This window comes from Protopterus annectens, chromosome 3.part1, assembly GCF_019279795.1.
Source record: "Protopterus annectens isolate FY-2018-M chromosome 3.part1, PAN1.0, whole genome shotgun sequence".
Lineage (NCBI taxonomy): Eukaryota > Metazoa > Chordata > Ceratodontiformes > Protopteridae > Protopterus > Protopterus annectens.
Genome location: NC_056732.1, coordinates 721,413,306 through 721,426,492, shown reverse-complemented (window position 1 = coordinate 721,426,492; position 13,187 = coordinate 721,413,306). Strand labels below are relative to the sequence as shown.

The following is a 13,187-nucleotide window of genomic DNA, read 5'->3' as shown; positions in this document are numbered from 1 at the left end:
AAATTATTAATGCCTTCTAAAAATCCCCATGAATCGGAACAAATTTGTGTTTCAGTTCTTGGATAGGGCTTCAATTTGTTATCTATGTATTTTGCACATGCGTATGTAATCGACCCCCTCCCATCTGCTATAGGCCTGGGAGGTGGATCATTTAAATTTTACGTATCTTAGTCGACCCAAATAGAGTTGGTATAACTGGTGCTGGCATATTCAAATATTTTAGGATGTCAATAGTAATACTTGCTTCCAAAAACAGATAATTTAGAACATTGTGAATTCTTTTATATGCCCCATTAAGTTTGTTTAAGCTGACCTGTTCATAAGTTTCACTTCTTAAATGTTCAAGCATTTTATTAATATACATATCTTGATTCATAAACACCAACCCTCCTCCCTTGTCCGGTTTCCTAGCCCTAATGTGACGCAATCTTAACTGCAAAAAGTCAAGTTCTTCTTGTGTAAAATTTCTGTATGTTTTATGTTTATACAGTGATATACTATTTTTGCTGTCAAACATAGTCCTTAAATCCATTAAACAAACACGTTCAAAGAAAGCAAGAGACTCATGGAGAGGTGGGTTAAATAAACTTGAAATCCTAAAACTACTATTCAGTGAAGAATTGGGCCCCATTAGAGCTCTGTTAGATTCAATTTCCTTACAAACAGTTTAAGTCAACGATAGTCTTTGCAAGATCAGCTTTTCTGTCAGGGTCAAAGGTAAGCCCGTTAGCATAATTACCCACCATATTTACATCAATGTCCAGAACAGTGTAATTAGATATTTTAAAATCTTGCAATGAACTCACATGTATCTTGAAACTTTGTTCTTCCCTTGTCATCTTTTGCGATAATTCTGGCATCTCCGTTGTGTTCCCCGGTTCCTGTTGTTGCTCCTCCACAGGCCTTGTTGGTTCTGCTGGCGTCCCCGAAAATCCTGATTATTTCTGTTGTTACCATCATTCCCTTGGTCATTACCTTGCGTACTTGCTCGTTCCTGGTTGCCATCTCTTATTCTTTCGCTTCGGCGCAAATTTGTTTGTGGTTGGTCATTTAAATCACCTTGTGTCACTTCAAGCTCCTCCCCATTAGCTCCATTGTCCAATATGTGTTGTCGTTCCCCCTCGGTCAAACTACTGATTGGTTTATTCACATCAGGGGGTGGGGGTAAGCTATTCCTTTGGGAATATTCATTGATGTCACGAAAAATTTTCTTCTTTATCTCTATTGCTTTATTTATACTAGAATTAGTGCTAGTATAAATACGAGCATAATCATATTTATAGCGTACAAACTCTGGGTTAGTAGTGATATTATGCTCTAAAAATTCGAGTTTGGTTTTTAGTGCATCAGTTTGAACTCTGTATTGTTTAATTAACAGCTCTAAAAACTCAAATCCATGGCGATCAAAAAGCTGAATCAAGTCACAGTGAGCAAGAGATTTATTTATAAGGCCAACTGTATAACGCCATTGGCGTAACCCTTTAGGGACAATATGCTTGGTAATACATTCATGGAAGTATGGTACTTCCAGTTGCAATTTCCGACACCTGAACAATTTAGTGTCAAATTCTGTAAGTTGAGTTAATGTAGGCGACTCTGTAGAGCTGCTAGCATTACCATTAGAACTTGTAATTGTAAAAAATGAGGTAGTTTTTAAATATTCCCCTATAGTAGGCACTGTGTTAGGAGCATTATTAGTCCATTGTTCATTTAAACTCGGAGTCAGGTCATTGTGCACATTAGCCCCATTAGAAGGTACCATACCTGACTCCATAGCAATTTGTGTACTATTTCCAGATGAAGAACAGCTCGGACCAGGATTCATAGAGCCACTAGAAACATTTGCATATGTTAAACCTTGTCTGCTTGCTCCCGGATTTTCAAAGATTTATAAACTACCTCATTTTTTTACGATTACAACAAGTTCTAATGGTAATGCTAGCAGCTCTACGGAGTCGCCTATATTAACTCAACTTACAGAATTTGACACTAAATTGTTCAGGTGTCTGAAATTGCAACTGGAAGTATCATACTTCTGTGAATGTATTACCAAGCGTATTGTCCCTAAAGGGTTGCGCCAATGGCGTTATCCAGTTGGCCTAATAAATAAATCTCTTGCTTACTGTGACTTGATTCAGCTTTTTGATCGCCATGTATTTGAGTTTTTAGAGCTGTTAATTAAACAATACACAGTTCAAATTGATGCACTAAAAACTGAACTCCAGTTTTTAGAGCATAATATCACTACTAACCCAGAGTTTGTACGCTATAAATATGATTATGCTCGTATTTATACTAGCATTGATTGTAGTATAAATAAAGCAATAGAGATAAAAAAGAAGAACATTTTTCATGACATCAATGAATATTCCAAAGGAATAGCTTACCCCCCACCCCCTGATGTGAATAAACCAATCAGTAGTTTGACCGAGGGGGAACGACAACACATATTGGACAATGGAGCTAATGGGGAGAAGCTGGAAGTGACACAAGGTGATTTAAACAACCAACCACAAAGAACAACTTTGCGCCGAAGCGAAAGAATAAGAGATGGCAACCAGCAACGAGCAAGTACGCAAGGTAATGACCAAGGGAATGATGGTAACAACAGAAATAATCAGGATTTTCAAGGACGCCAGCAGAACCAACAAGGCCAGTGGAGGAGCAGCAACAGGAACCGGGCAACACAACAGAGACGCCAGAATTATCGCAAAAGATGACAAGGGAAGAACAAAGTTTGAAGATGCATGTGAGTTCTTTGCAAGATTTTAAAATATTTAATTACACTGTTCTGGACATTGATATAAATATGGTGGATACTTTTGCTAAGGGGCTTACCTTTGTCCCTGATAGAAAAGCTGATCTTGCAAAGACTATTGTGGACCTTAAACTGTTTGTAAGGAAATTGAATCTAACAGCTTTGATGGGGCCCAATTCTTCACTGAATAGTAGTTTTAGGATTTCAAGTTTATTTAACCCACCCCTCCAAGAGTCTCTTGCTTTCTTTGAACGTGTTTGTGAAATGGATTTAAGGGCTATGTTTGACAGCAAAAATAATATATCACTGTATTAAACATAAAACACAAAGAAATTTTACACAAGAAGAACTTGACTTTTTGAAGGTGTTAAGATTGTGTCACATTAGGGCTATGAAACTGGACAAGGGAGCAGGGTTGGTGTTTATGAATCAAGATATGTATATTAATAAAATGCTTGAACTTTTAAGAAGTGAAACTTATGAACATGTCCGCTTAAATGAACTTAATGGGGCATATGAAAGAATTCACAATGTTCTAAATTATCTGTTTTTGGAAGCAAGTATTACTATTGACATCCTAAAATATTTGAATATGCCAGCACCAGTTATACCAACTCTATTTGGGTCTCCTAAGATACATAAAAATTTAAATGATCCACCTCTCAGGCCCATAGTAGATGGGAGTGGGTCGATTACATACGCATGTACAAAATACATAGACAACAAATTGAAGCCCTATCTGAGAACTGAAACACAAATTTGTTCCGATTCATGGGGATTTTTAAAAGGCATTAATAATTTAGAATATAATAATGAGTTTGCATTCTTAACTGTGGATATAAAGGACCTCTATACCGTAAGTCCACAAACGCTTTGAATATAATGGGTTAGGGAGTTCCTACATTTAAATGGAGCTGGAAATTTGGACATCTATGTGATTGAAACATTACTAGAACTAGTGTTATCAAATAGTTTTATGTACTTTAATGGAGACCTTTATTTGCAGAAAACAAGGGTGGCCATGGGCTCACCCTGTGGCGGCAGTTTTGCCAACTGCGTAATGGCATTTTGGGAAAGGCATTTCCTTTTTAGTAATAACATCTACAAGGATAATGTAGCATGGTACACAAGGTACCAAGACGACATGTTTTTTGTGTGGAAGGGCCAAACAAGCATGGTAGATTAATTTATTACAAAAATAACCGAGTTTACCAACTTCTTAGAATTCACACAAAAGGTGGAAATGGATTCTATCAGTTTTTTTAGACATTCGGATAACCAAGGATAAAAGTAATAATCTGTATAGAACAACCATTTATAGAAAGCCCACCTATTCAAATGCCTTTCTGCACTTTACAAGCTCTCACCCATATTTTCAAAAGAAAGCTGTTGTAAAGGGCCAAATAGTAAGGGCAGCCAGAATGGTTTCTGCAGATAGTGATTGCATACTGGAATGTGCATATTTGAAAGACATGATTCTTAAAAGGGGGTACCCAGAACCTTTCCTTACACATATTATAGACTAAGTTAACTTTAAAAGAACTTTTGGCCATTTTAGACCCATAGTACAGAATGGCTACTAAGGTAACTATGGGGGGGGGGGTGATATACAAAATCATGTTGAAACTGGACACATGGGTACTCAACCAAGAATGGTTAGTAATGTAACAGCTAGTCTATTGATTACATATTCCTTAGACGTTAGTTACATTAAGGACATCATACTGAAGAATTGGACTATAATCCTGGAAGATAATAGAATTAATAAAGTGTTGGAGTCATGACCACATTTCACATATAGAAGAGGCCCAAATTTGAAAAGCCTTTTAGAAAGACAGAGCCACGAGCATACATTTAGAAATGGTATGGGTAAATGTGGTCACTGTCAGCAGTGCAAGTGCATAAAATTAGGAAAACAGTATACCATTAGAGATAGATAACATGTAATAAGAGGAAAGTATACTTGTGATTCCCAGGGAGTAGTATATGTGGCATTCTGTGAATTTTGCCCATCATTTTATGTAGGCAAAACAGAAAGAAAGCTGAAGCAAAGAATTTATGAGCACTAATATAATATTCAAAAGGGAATTCTGACAAATGCCCTGGCTAAGCACATAGCAGAGAATCCAACACACAAGTTTGCCTTTACAGTAATTCAGAAAGTTGAACCTAATCTAAGAGGGGGACCATGGGAATTAAGATTAGAGGAATGTGAACTTATGTGGCAAATTTGGACATCAGCACATACACCCCCTGGGCTGAATGAATATGCTTCTATAAAATGTATAAGTTAAAAGCACTTTATAGATAAAATGTTAACTTAAAGCATATGTTTTTAATCTAATACTTTCGCTGTTAAGTTTATTAAATTAGTATAGGTTATATTTATACACAAACTGATGTTTATCGTATCTAACTTACATTTTTTACATACATTTTTTTAGATATTTAATTATTTATGCAAGTCATGGATTTATATGGTGTTTATATAATGAAAGATAGGGTCCTTTAGAGGTGCCTATCATTTTGTCTGATTTTTCTGATTTCTCGATATTTAGATTGAATATAAATACAAACAAAGTTTTTGTAATAGTAGGTATTTTATGATTTCATCATGTTTATTAGGGGTTTTTAATAACATGCAAAAACAAGTTTTTTGTACTGTTGCCATAGATTCTAAGGCATTGCAATAAACTGTAAGTCAGGAAGCAAGGGCACTTTAAATTTGAAGTAGTTTTAGCGAATGGTTCAGTCAAGGATTTAACTGTTTAATTTAATTATGTTGAATGTGAGTATAAAATGGAGGTTTTTATGGCTGTTGAGTTGTCTGATGAAGTTGGGGCATTTGCCTCTATGAAAGAGCTTGCAATAAATTGGTCTTTGTGAAGTGTGAAGCAGCTAACTTGCTTTTTTGTTTTATATATTTATATATATATATATATATATATATATATATATATATATATATATATATATATATATATATATAAAATGTGTGTCTATGTATGTAGCTTTAACACAACACTGAAATGAAAATAGAGACGAGAACGTCAAAAGTTTACAAGAACTAAACTGCACAACATTGAAACTTACAAGAAGATCACGGTATAGTGAGGATCGGGAAATTTACCCTTTTCCTCACTGTAGTGTGATCTTGGAGTTGGTATAAATAATTTGCAGGGGGTGTGGGGGGTGCAGGGGCGCTTACCCCCCCCCCCAAAAACATAAAAAATAGATTTTTGTGATTTTATATGCTCCACGACCGTGTTAGTTCTTTAAATAGTCTCTCTGTATCTTGCCCTCTGCATCTACTTGCCAGGTGCATGATGCATAATATCTGCAATATTGTTATGCTGCTTTGTAGCAAATAAATGATGCTGGAAGGCTTTTTAATTGAAGAACTAACACAGTCGAGGAGCACATATATATTTAACACAAAGATTGACATTAAAAAAGTTTTTGCAGGGTTCCTCCCACACCCCCTGCAAATTATTTGTACCAGCTCTGAGATCACACTTCTGTGAGGAAAGGGTATATTTCTCGATCCTCATTGTACCACAGTCCCCATTCCCAGTTCGATCTTGTAAGTTTCGATGTTGTGCGGTTTCATTCTTGTAAACTTTTAATGTTCTTGTCTCTCTGATTTACGTTTCAGTGTTGTGTTAATTTGATATAGTGAAGGAGACCTATGTATATGTAAATTTATATGCTATGCCTGGCTGTTAAAGTACTGTTGTTTCCCAGCTGATGATGTTCCGTCTGGGTATGCATACTGGAAGCAAAAACAGGAAAGCAGGTGTTGTCTTGTACTGAGATGTCAAAAGTGGAACCAAACACAGGAAGTTAAGTGGTACGTTGTACTTAGGACCACTTTTCAGGAAAGCCTGGGTGCAGTTTTGACCACTAATGCTGCTGGAGCCAAATGTGTAGAAAATGGCATCTTATTCTTTGGACTTGAATCAGACTGTACAGAAAACAAAATTACAAGATGGAGCAGTAGCGTGCTGAATAAAGACAAAAGCCCATAGTCTATTTTGTTGGGAAATAGGCAAAAAAACAGAATTAAGTTCAAAATAATAAAGCACTTTGTACACTATCTTCAACTCATTCATTTATGCAGGCAACAAAGTCAAATCAGAGTATTATTTACCCACTAGAGTCATCTGTGCTGGATCAAAGTGTAATTGAACTTAAAATATTCTTAGGCTGATCAGGTTGTCTGTTTATAATGAAGAAGTTGGGGCCCTAACACTGTGCCTATAAAAAAAGGTAAATCCTTCAATGATATCAAATTACTGTTGTGAAATGGTTATCTCCACATAATTCACTTTTTGGTCACTTTTCACAAAAGCATTTCTAAGAAACAAACAGTAAACGATGAAATTAGTAAAGATTAGGTTATCACCATAATAAACGCATTTTAATTTTAGAAAGCAATTTTTTTTTTTTTTTTTTTTTAGAAAATGTGATTTCTAAAATGACACATTTGTTCACACAAGTATATAATTTCATGTTTATATTGACATGTGCTGTAGTAAAATTGATAGGCTGTAATATGTACGTTCTTTTATAGCTGAGTTAGCTGAGTGTTAATGCAGTTGTAGGTTGAGTTCATCTTTCAGTTTTGTATTCACACATGTCTGCAATTTTGAAGCAATTTTTACTTAAGCCACTACCAAGTTGGCAAGCATTCTCAAAATGACTGCTGGTCAGCATAGCATCTTGCCATAAGTGTAAATTGTTTCAGAATGTGGGTAATAAGTTATGATTTTTTTAAAGACAGTTTCCTTCTTGAATACTCTGTACCCTTGTGTAGTCTTCATTTCTCTCATACCCACTAGTTTACAGGCAAGACGTGTATTTTTAACCAGACTGAATCACTTATATGGAGGTAAGGTTAGTGAAACTAAGAGTTGTTCTCATTGGTTGTTTTTGCTGTTACATTTAGGCTAACCAGAGTGGTGAGGATGAAGATGAAGACGACAGTGATAGTGATGATGATGATGACGTTAAGGTTACCATTGGTAACATCAAAACTGGAGCACCTTCCTACATGTATGTTTTGGAGAATTACATCTGTTACTGTGCATAGCTTTGAGAGTATTTCAGAATATTCATTTTCTTCAGGTTGATACTAAAATTCTTTGGGTGGAGCATTGTGAAAGAGACATTTGACTCTGGAGTTTAAGTTCTGATCTGAATATTGTAGTGTGGGCTGTCTTTGTCTGTGGTGATACTCATCACGTGACTTGGACTTCTCTTGGCACCTTTTGGACCATTAAATCTCAACTTTGAAGCTTGTCCTAAACATGTAATTTCATGGGAAATTAAATAATTTGTTTCGTATTCTTTTGCATATATTCTGCAGCTGAGATTTAGACATGAATATAACATTCTTACAAATCCCATCACTGTCTCTCACTAAAAGAACTAAATTGACTAGAATTACCTAACCTGCTTCGGTATAATCAGTTTCTGATTATTCATTCCATTCTCTATAAACTCTCATTCTGTTCAACTATCTCATCTCTAATCTCTCATTACCTACCCACTAGATTACTCAGCAGTTCTGAACAAGGCCTACTATAAATCTACAAACCAAGGACCAAAATGGGTCACCTAGTCTATAGCTTTAACCATTCCAAGGCCTGGAATAGCCTACCACTAGATATAAGATCCCTTGAACATCCCAATCAGTTCAAAACTGCTACAAAAAAATACCTTCATGAAAAATGGACTTGATGTAATTATCCCCTGTAAACACTCTCCTATAACCTTTTACTTCTCTTCTCTCTTCCTTCCCTTCAATAAACAAACCTACTTTATCTTCTCCTCTTGATACATCACTGTACAAACATAACTAGTAAAATATTTCAGCTATGTAACTATTGCACTATTATGTATATAATATGTAATTATGACTGTATCCCTCTAATGAATGTATTTCTATGTATTTTACTTGCCACAGTTTAATGTACCACACTGATGCAATAATGTGTGGTACTGATGAATGTAGTGTGTGGCACTAATGCAGTAATCTGTGGGACTGATGAATGTATTTAATATGTAAAATTTCTATTTTCTGTTGGAGCTTTTCTCCTCGGATCTCCGCTGAAAATGGGCATTTGTAGCTCAGTCGGACCCGGTCAACAAATATAAAATAAAATGAGGGGTTTTTTTGCAAGTAGTCTGTGTTGAGTAGTGTAGATGATATATTTTGTTGATTGGTCTGTGTGTTTGCTTTTTCCATCTAAAGAGATCTTACAATAAACATCTGTTTCATAGACATTGTTACTAGTAGAAGTTTGTTGTGCACATATTTCTCTGCACTTGTAAAAGTAAAGGAAGGAAAAAGAAAGCAATGGCTCAGCAAGCTGGGCACTTCATATTTCATTCCAAAAAGGTCAGAAGACGTAAGTTTTATCCCCAGATCAGGCATTTAAATTTATCTTCCAGTACTTACTGTGCAGTCCAGCATAAATGGATAGGGAAGTGCTACACTGTGGTGACACTGTCTTGTTGGAAAATATTAAACTAAGATAAACCAGATGTTCATTTCACTGGGATTAAGGTCTCTCTGTGACCTTTGGATTGGGATTGAGCATTTGGAAGGAGCTGGTCAGGAAGAGTAGAAGTAAAACACTGGTACTGTGTCATCTGTGTGGGGAGAGAAGTTGCTTATACTGTTATAATCGGTGCTTTGTAGCAGAGGCTGTGAAATTTACCCCAGTGCTCTTGCTGTAATTTTTACATTGGCTGTTAAAAACTATTTGGCGTTTGTAGTTAGAGTGACTTATTTGTGGACGCATGCAAGTATGTGATTAGCTGAACATTGCAATCACTTGTTTCATCAGGGGGATGTAGCAAGCTAAGTACAAGAGTGAGGGAACATAAAAGTATACAAAAACCCGGCAACTACTTTAATGACAGGTCGCTCCTTGCAAGAACCTGGAAATCTGATGTTTGGCAGGGATTTTAAAAAATATGGAAAACAAAAAAGTATTAATATGTTTTCCCACGTGTAGTTCAGGCATCATACCATGACTCGTGTAAGTGAGTAGCAGGGAAGCTTCCTCTTTTGCTGGACAAAATCCTTCCAGTCAGTGGAAATATGTAATGTCAGAAATAAAATTAAGATATTGGTCAGTGAAAAGACTGATTTTTGACAAACTGGGGAAGTACATCAGAAAATTACTAAGTTAGAGTGCGGTTACCTGAAGTGTGGGGAGTATTAGAACTGTCATGTCATATGTTATTGAGGAGGTATGAAGAATCACAGAAGCATCATGACAGAAACTGTAGTAGCTGAAGTAGGAGGAGTTGGGAAAGAGTATCAGAGTAGCAGAGATATAGACTTGAGGTAAAATAGCCACATGAGTTAGAAAGGGGAGAATATAATATTACTGTGTATTAAGGAAGAAGCTGACCAAAAAATTGACTGTCTTAATAAAGTAAAGGGGAAGGGCCAGTGAAAGATAGTCAAAATGCAATTTTACTTGAATTAACTTAGTAGCATGTACAAAAATAGATTGAAAAGTTGTACGATATAGTCAGTGAAACACTCAGGCTGGAGGTCAGTAAGAGTCCTTTAACTGAATAAACTAATCTATAAGAACTGAGTTGTCCCCAGAATTCTTTGAGTACTAGTTGCACCACTAACTTGAATAATCCAAAGAAGACAGTAAACTTCTGAAAGATTTGTGACGTAGAAGATCTCCATCCTTGTCAGATTTCTTTTTATTAAAATTTTCAATGTGTAACAAAAAAAAAAGGCCTAGTTGAAGAAATGTGCAAAGAAAACTGGAACTAGTTAATGGAGAATAATTAGACTATTCAAAGTAGAAAGTAACCAGTTCCTCAGTAACAGTAATTGGGTATAATGTGAAAGTCTACATTCAGGTTAAGTCCATGGTAATTTGATGTATACTTTACCTTGATATTCCCACTCCTTGATTTTTTTTTTTTTACTTGAGTTTGCATGACAGTATGTCTGTCTTTAAAAATGTTTCGTTATATGGGAATAATGCCTTGTTGAAGAAGTCTGTTGAAGAGTCATCCACAGGTTTGTTATACAGAACTTTACTAAAGTAGTTAGTGATACAGGCAGTAACACATTATCTTTACTTGTAAAATCCTCCCAAAATATAAGATATTCAGCTGCCAGGGCAAATTATATGCCAATAGCAGTATTGGCATTAGACAACATAAGTGCAAAACTCCTTAAGAGTATCACTGTACTCTGTACTCTGTATCCTGTAGACTTCTAAGAGGTGACACTTCATTTGTCATACAGGGCATCCTCCAACCCAGTACTGATGGACTTATTGCACATCAGCAAGTCAAATGCCATCAGAAATACTCTGTGCAGGGATCTAAACTTCTTCTGCACCATCAACAGAATGGTTTAGAAGGGCATGTATATCTCACAGAGGGATACCACTGCACTGTCCATATTCATGCGCAGCTTGAATCTGTGGATGGGTAATAGAAAATTTACACTAGAACTGTCCTTTATACCACTAATGGACAGAGGCAGCTCCTACATGCTTTATATCACACAAGTTCACTCAAATTATCTCTGGTATGATCACAGTTATTCTCACTACAGATAAATTATTATTGACTGTGGGATGAGTAAACCCAATCGAACACCAAATGGGGTAGTTTAATTAAAGCACCAAAAGGGAAAACTGGCTAAGCTTAAAATGGCCAGCAAAATTAGCTAGCCTAATACTTGCATCCAAACCTATTGTGAGCAAGATAAATGCATATGATTTTTACCCTTTTGTTTGGAATAGTGGTAGGGGAAGTCAAGGCAATACTTCTAAAGGAAAAACTGTTTTGGTATCTAGAAAACTATGGTGTGCAAGACACATGACAGTGTAAAGTCACAGGTCAAGTCATGTAGAGGTAACCAAATATTTTATCTGAAGGTAGAATGTTATTTATTTAGTTAATTACTTATTTTTGCTGACATGGTCTGTCATACTGCACATGGCGTGTTTTCAGTGGAGCTTGTATGGTAACATTCATGCTGACGAGGAAAAATTTCTTGAGGACACCAGGGAAATTCCCCATTAATTTTCCACTGTTGAGGCACTTTAGTTGAAGGGTCGTGGCAAAATCAACGCACGTACAAAACATTAAAATGGAAGAGAAAACAAAGCATTCTACTGGCAGAACAAACAGACTTCTTAAAGGTGGCATGGTTGCGATAATATTTGTAGGTAAGGAAAGATTACCTTTGGCGAAATTGTTTCAAATGGATGAAGCTTTGCAGTCCTTTGAGTCTAAGATGTAGTTGTCCAGGGTAATGAAGCGCACAGACCACTGTGAAAAGGAGCAACAATATACATCTGTGAAGAGTATCTGAGAGAGACAGGTGATGGTGTGATATACTTAACTGGGTCTACTTCACATAATCTAACATCCAAATGTTCGACTTTCATATGGCCGAGGCCATATGATCGAACATTTGAATGTTCAAAAGCGTGAAAAAAAATAAACAAAAAAAAAAACTAAACCATGCTAGCAGGTGGACAAGCCCCCCTGCACCCCCATGTGGGGGGCTGCATCCCTCGCTATTTAAATGTACCCACTCTGAGATCACCCTACATTGTGGTAAAGGGAAATCTTCCTGTTCCGTGCTCTATGGAGAATCCTCATTCAGACCGTTCCAAATTTTAAAAGTTCGATCATATGGTCTCGTCCATAAGAAAGTCGAGCTTTTAAGAGTTCGACCTTCTGAAGGAGACCCGCTGAACGTACATCCCTGTCAGGAAAAAAGTCAATATAGAGAATCACCAGGATATCCTTCTCTGTTAACATGAACCGCATATTCACCAAGAATTGATGTACAAAGGGCTCAGGTGAGGTGAAATTAAGCCAGAAGGTGAAAGGTTAATATTGGCAGCACAAGATAGTGGATACTAGATAGTTCACAAAGTCCATAGAAAAGATAGGGGATGCAGACAAATCTGGGTTTTGCAGTACAGAACTAGACGCGTTGCACATCTTGTTGCAGTTTGCGGTACACTTTTGGCTGAAGGTTTGTATACAGAAAGACAAAATGTGGCAAGGTTGTTACACTGGAGACTGTATAAACATGACAACATAGAAGTAGTTGATAGACATTGGAAACATGAATTGCAAATTATTGAAAATTAAGTGGTAATGATTACAGTGCATCAACCCACATAAAGCAACTAAAGGTAGAAGCAAACCGATAGCAATGATGATTGAAATTGCTACACCTAATAACTACAGGATCTTACCAACTGAAAGACATGAGTTTGTAAAATGTTAAGACTTGCCAGCAGAATCTAGAGCGATGTGGAATAAGGACATGCACTAATTCAAGTCGTAGTATAAGCAAATGGGCTAATTAAGCAATAACCCACACCTGGGTGTGGGTAATGCTGGATTTAGC

At 36.4% G+C, this 13,187-nt stretch overlaps 1 protein-coding gene and 1 long non-coding RNA gene across 6 annotated transcripts in view; both read left to right on the top strand.

Annotated features, from left to right (window-relative positions):
* Positions 1–7,812, top strand: part of LOC122798271 — a 220,745-nt gene extending 212,933 nt beyond the window's left edge. The window contains exon 3 of the long non-coding RNA XR_006364235.1: positions 7,707–7,812. This is a non-coding gene — a long non-coding RNA (uncharacterized LOC122798271). The remainder of the gene's footprint in view (positions 1–7,706) is intronic.
* Positions 1–13,187, top strand: part of CARMIL1 (capping protein regulator and myosin 1 linker 1) — a 4,434,936-nt gene that overhangs the window by 789,366 nt on the left and 3,632,383 nt on the right. The window lies entirely within an intron of this gene.